The sequence below is a fragment of the Branchiostoma lanceolatum genome, chromosome 10 (genome assembly GCF_035083965.1).
Source record: "Branchiostoma lanceolatum isolate klBraLanc5 chromosome 10, klBraLanc5.hap2, whole genome shotgun sequence".
Lineage (NCBI taxonomy): Eukaryota > Metazoa > Chordata > Leptocardii > Amphioxiformes > Branchiostomatidae > Branchiostoma > Branchiostoma lanceolatum.
Window position 1 is genome coordinate 18731337 of NC_089731.1, and position 6887 is coordinate 18738223.

Below are 6887 nucleotides of genomic sequence, written 5' to 3' on the forward strand. Positions count from 1 at the left end.
CTCTCAAAAGAAAGTGTGGGACCCGGGAACTCAATTTGAATATGTTGTGAGACACAGATTTCGGTCGGCTAAAAATTCCAATTTCTGACTTGAAAACCAATTCATCTGTTCTTAATGTATTTTACAAACTCGGATGAACATTCGTGCTAAAGTATCTAATACATAACATAGACTGAGCGTGTTCTCAGGGGCATTGATAAAACCTACATCATATCATCATTCACCCGTATCATTCCCAGATGACACTGACTTTAATTAAGTTTTACTTCGGATTTCAATTAGAATACACTTTTTTATCATGTAGTGCAAATGAAACAAGAGTTCGGAAACCTCGTAACTCATTCAAATATTCAGAGTTTTGTCAATCTCTGTTCACCTTTAACTAGCCTACATACAACAAGTATGAAATTCATATTATTTACCGCAAATGCACCATGAAACATTAATTATGCAAATTATGCCATTATTTGCAGCTTTGGCCATTTGCCTCTGCCAAAACTTTCATGTGCTAAATGTTTTGATGTTCTACCATGGAAAACAACGGAATTATAGAAACTTCTCATTAACTATGCAGGTCTTAAGTTGCATAACTTGCATCTAATTGACAATGTGTACATCATTCTCTAGCTTACCTCTATACCCCTAGATCATAGAAATCTGTCCATCCTTTATCTAGTTATCCTCTTTAAAATATTTTATCATGAAACGGGTTAAGATATAGGCCAATGGCGTGATATGGTATTTTGACTTTGTTTATCAACTTTTTGATCATAAATGAATGATTTTCTAGAAGGGCTATATCGCCTGCAAAGTCAATGTCAACAAGGACTTCGGTAGGGTAGCGACGGCTACGAAGACTGCGGAGGGTAAAGCCATGAAAGCATATGATATACCAAATATCATCATACAATCCATCTAAACCTTCATGATTATGCTGACCTAGAATATCAGTTAACACAAACACAGACACACCAAAAACAATACCTCCATTTCCATTTCGGTAATACACTTTACCCGTCAAACAGAATAGATGCGACAATACTCATAATAAAGTAGTGGGTCACAAATATCATTTTCATCCATTAACATTCTGAACACAAGAGATTTTAAGTACCATATTACTTTAGATTTTGAGCAGGTTGGATTCGTAAATGTGGGTCAATAGACATATGATCGAGTCCATGTAATGGATTTAGGCACTCAACAGTGTGCTCAAACCATGCTCTTTTCTTTGTAGCACAAAGCACGTTCGATATATTGAAGTGTTGTCCTACATATCCCCTGTAACATCTTCGATGGACATTTGAAAGTACCATGTCTTGTATAAACAACTTTTACAACATAGCTTATATTCCCAACCTTATCAAACGTCAATCATTTGAAGGCCCTTTGGAGAGGATTTTCCTTTTACGACGGTAGCAGATTGCATTTTCACGAGTAGGCTACCAAATTCATGAACAGGCTCTTCCCTTGGGAGTTCGTTCGTGTGTTTTTGTTGGCCTTATATATGTTCAGGTGTCATTTCCCTTCGATGCATTCCATTAGGCACCGATCTGGCATGAACATCTGAGGGCAAATGGAGTCTAAAATAGGGACCTTCGGTTGTCTTGTGAGTGGTACCGGCGTATGCATCGGTACACAGTTATGGGGACGTTCGCCTAAGTCTCAGAGATGTGCTCCACTGGTAGAATCTGGCTAATTACTCAACGGTATAACATAGACTGTTCCTTGTTCACACGTTGGTGCTTATAGAGAAGCATCGTCTCGATATGACCAACGTATTATGTTATGAATTATTAAACTGTTTGCCAACTCAACAAGAGTTCCACGACCTCAAATCTCCACGAACAATTCTATTCATGTAAATGGCTTACACATTTGCATAATATATGCTTGGTCATAAACACCTTTATGTAACTTACACATGTTGCAATATTGACAATCCTATAATTTTCCAATTAGATGAATTGTGGTGTTTTTGCATTTATTATGTAAATTAGGAGTTATTTCGCATAATTGGTATCTGTTGATGCTCCACTTTCCATAAACTACATATGTTACATGTATTTAAGTCTGATTCTGGAAAACACGGCAAATATAGATTTTTCTCATTAGCTATGCAAATTAAGCCACAATTAGCATAATTTGCACTTCATTATGAATATCTTAAGCTACCTGCATACTAAGTATCATATTGACAGTCCTATGATTTTCCAATTAGATGAGATATAGTGTTTTGCATTAATCATGCAAATTAGGAGTTTATTGTCATAATTGTTATCTGTTGATGATCCACTTTCCATTAACTACATACGTTACATGTATTTGAGTCTGATAATGGAAAACACTTTAAATAAAGATTTTTCTCATTGGCTATGCAAATTAAGTTCCAATTAGCATAATTTGCACCCCATTGTGTATATCTCTATCTAAGCTACCTGCATACTAAATATCATGGAAATCCGTTGCTCCTTTGTTCAGTTATTCCCCTTAGAAGATTTTCACAAAAACGCCCTTGCAGTTCCAAAGGAACCTACACCACTTCTTTGTTACATCACAAGCTATCTGCCACCCAAAATTCAAGACCACAGCACGTCCAGGTCAAAAGATACAAAAATTGAAGTTCTGCTGCAGTACCAAGGTCACATACCAGGGGGCCAAGAATCGACCTTGAATTTCGGCTTCACATTACCCGCGCACATACCAAATATCATCATAATCCATCAACAGGCTCGTAAGGTATGCTGACTAGAGTAGTCCGGAAACACAAACAGACAAACAAACAAACAGACAGACAAACAGACAGACAAACCCAAAGCAATATCTCCATTTTTCATGAAGATAAAAAGTGGACTCGAAATGTTCGTCTTCTACAGCTGTCTGACCCAATCGTTGTGGACACGTGACTTTCTGCACTTATGACGTCACAATGGGTCAAACGTGGTCGGAAGTCGGATTCAATTAGTAAACAATTGCTTAAGGTCGACTCAGTCCAATATGTAATCATACCACCCGTTTAATTTCTGTCTTGTCGCATCGTGTCTCTTTCTAACCATGATCGGCAGTCAACGAAACTTAGATAATACAATACTTAAATACAACGTTAACAGCACTGTGAAATAGGAAAGCTGTCCTGAGCCAATCAACATTGCATTTAAATTCCACACTAAGCCAGTGATTATACATTCTTACGTGCTGAGGTCATGCAAAGGCAAGGACAAACGCGGTATGGGAGTATGATACATGAAATCAATACGCATAGGAAGGCAATGTACAACTTGCATGAAATACTAAATGATAAACTTTGTAACAACAATTCTTAACACAAATCAAACGTTATTTGAGTCACTGGGTCACAAAATGTCACTGTGTTATACTGGAAATTTTATATCATTGCGATGTGCAGTGAACACTCCTTAATTAAAAACCCCAAAAGACTCCCAACCCCGGAGAAGCGGGGTGCATGGCATCGCTTAGGGATCCCCCAATCTGATTAGCGCCAATTTGTCAGGAGAATATGTCCTCACCTTCTTAACCCCTCCAGGCGGCCAGCCTGCAGTAATTCGCGCGAATCAGAAGATGGAACGCACCCAGAAGTGCTTATCTCCCCCGCTCTCTCACGCTCATGCCGCCTGCTCGGTCCCTCGGCACCGAGAATCTCCACCCCGATACTGACCTCTCCTGGTGATCCGATTTAAAATTTCCAGACTCTTAATCCTCTTGCCTATCATTAAGGGGATAGGTGATCATTCAGGATGTAAATTTATGTTTAATTCTCCCCGTGGTATTTGGCACAAAGCTACGCATAAGCTACGTTGTTCTGAAAGGTCAGTAGCGTGCTCTATAGAATAAAGAGTTAGGTGTTGTTTCAATTACTCGGGTGATGCGATGCGTAGGGTTGTGAATAGAAACGCCGCCAAAGGCCATTAGTTCATTTTTCCAAATGCAAGGTAAAATAAAATGTTTTTATCGTTAAGTTGTTATGCTAGTTGTCCTCGGACCAGTAGGTGACGCACTTCTGTTCAAACTAATCCAGATTGACTACAATTACCAGTTACCGAGCCGTACTTGAACATGTATGGATTTCATGTATGGTAAGACAAGATAACACTTTATGTGTGATTCCGACATGTCCTGTTGCATCACGTACTCTTCGAGTCCCCATGATAACATGCTACATTATCTCGACAACGCGCCATTCATTGTACGTGCCCGGGTAATGCTGAATGTACAATTTCAGATTTCTACAACATCAATATTTCACAGGACCATCAGATCCAACCTCTGTGCGGTAGACACACCTAATCAGCGATATGAGCTGGAACAACATTCAATCTGCACAACTGTCTGAACTGTACCGACGTCTTCCACACGCCTCGTTTCCTTTTACGTGTCTGTAAATGTTACGAGAAACTGTTACGACATACTCATAAGCTGTCTCGTGCTCGGGCACACATTTAAACCGAAATTGGTGTAGAGAGATGTACGTTTAGTATGTAACGTTACGTAGAGCCTTTTCTGGTCTTAAAACATGATAAAAGTTGGGTAATACTGATTAAGATCTTCAACCTTTATAGTAGTTTTCATTAAAAGCTCTAATTGAACTTTACAGTTGACGGTGTTTTACAAGCTCTTGCATCATGCCTTTTCACAATTATAATCGGCCAATCAGAGGAGTCATCAATCCTGATTGGGTTATCAAGGAGGACCATTTGATTGATGTGATAAAGTGTCGGTACTTCAAATATCTTGTTGAAGACGACTAAAGTTTATTTATTTCCTTATCATTGATTTATGTTCTTATTACATTTGCATACGTTTCTTAGGAGTTAGTATCCTTGACATGTTCAACCGGTTTTCCCAGTTACAATTACTAGCATTGTATTCGTTATACCCGAGTTCAATTTAGTGACGCTGAAGAAGAGTGATGGATTTCACTCGAAACTTCCGGAATTGAATCTCCGAATTCTATCCATTTGTAGAGTTGAATAATCATTGATTATTCATGACATGAGATAAACGCTCATAGCTGATCGCATTTCTTTTCGCTTGCTCAAAATGATATACGTTCCATCCTATGAATGAACTTACATTCTTGCTGTGTACTTTTAGGTAGCTACCTCACAGCGTGTTTAGACCTTAGGCCCAATAGCGTAAACGATACGCTAAACTCAACATTTGTCATTCATTTATATCAACTTGTTGGTATGTATAGTTGTAGGAGACCTTAGGAAAGTTGCTTTACTTTTCCTCATCATCATCCTCGGTCCTCCTTTTTTCGAGGTGCAGCAAGCGAAGTTTATTCTCGAGAACTGCTTGTCACTTTCGTTGTGTCAATACAGATGTTCACACTCCCCCCTCCACCTGACCTGACCACGTAGGTACGCTCTCTAATTGTATTTCACAGTTAGAGTCAGCCACGCCGATTAGTGCACACTCGGTCTTCCATAGTATCCAGCGTATTTACTGCATACTGTTACGTACCTGTTAAGTCTCCACTTGGTCATTATTCTTCTCTCCGAAAGGAGAAGGAACGCCCGCCTCACCTTTTTCTACAAACTAGTTAATAATCATATCAATATAAACACTGACAGTTTGCTGAAACCAGCTCAGGGGCGCACCCGGGGGAGACACCATCTCAAATTTCAAACACTCAACACCAGGACAGACACATACATGTACACATACATGTACATATATTCATATTTCCCCCGAACCATTCCCCAGTGGAATGCCCTGCCTGGCACGGTTGTGACGGCTCCCACCGATGAGTCTTACCGTGCCAGGCTGGAGGGCTGCCCAACTTAGCCTGTTGTATTACCAGTAGTAGCATACTTACACAAGCAAGTTTGTTTGTTTTTGATTTTTTTTTGTTTTTTTTTTTTGTTTTTTTTTGTTTTGTTTTGTTTTGTTTTGTTTTGTTTTGTTTTTGTGTTCGTTCGTGTGAGTCCACGGTTATGTAAATATTGCAGCCTACCAAGATGGAAGGCAGAAATGTAATAGGACACGTGGAGAATTGGAAGTCCGGTTTAGTTCTGGCCCGATGTAGACCAGGCAGGAAGTTATAACAACGGCTACACCCATATTCTCCAAGCAGAGGTTTCGGTCGGGGGGTAGTAGTAGCCGGGGGTTTATACCATTGCCTCCCGTTACGGAGAATACTACACCCACACAAGTATGTCAAATCGTTAGGATACCCATTATTATCTCCGTAAAAAATGGAGATTTTTTAATGGAGATATTGTTTTGAGCGTGTATGCGTGTGTGTTTGCGTGCGCGTATGTGTGTGTGTGTGTGTGCGTCCGGATACTTAAAGTCAGCAAAAATGAAGAACGTTTAAATGGATTGTTATGATATTGGGTATGTGGGTAGGTGTTGGGAGAGCAAAGGTCAATGTCGATTTCGGGCCCCCTGGTATATGACACTGGAACTGCATTGGCATTTTTATCAAAATTTTCCATTCTAGGCATATATCCATTCTAGGCATGTTGTAACAGGTGCCACCTGTTGGTTTCGAAACTGGGTCAAATATTCCCCGGGGACCCGACACCTTGTCAAACGACAGAGGGATATACAACCAAACCTGTATACTTGTTTCTATTATGTGGATAGCTTAAGTGTTACTTGAAATGATGAAATGGTGATAATGCAAATCAGAATAAAATTTGCATAATTAATGGGAGCATTTTGTAACCCCACTCCGTTCAATAGTACGACAGTTCAAAAATACAACATAATAGTAATGAGGCTGTTGTAACGTACTCGAGACACCTGCTCGAACACGGGACCCTCATTTTACGTCCCTTCCGAAAGACAATGCAGCTGATACCAGGATGCCCTTCCCGGATTCGAACCGGGGTCTTCCAGTTACCAACTAATTGGAACCA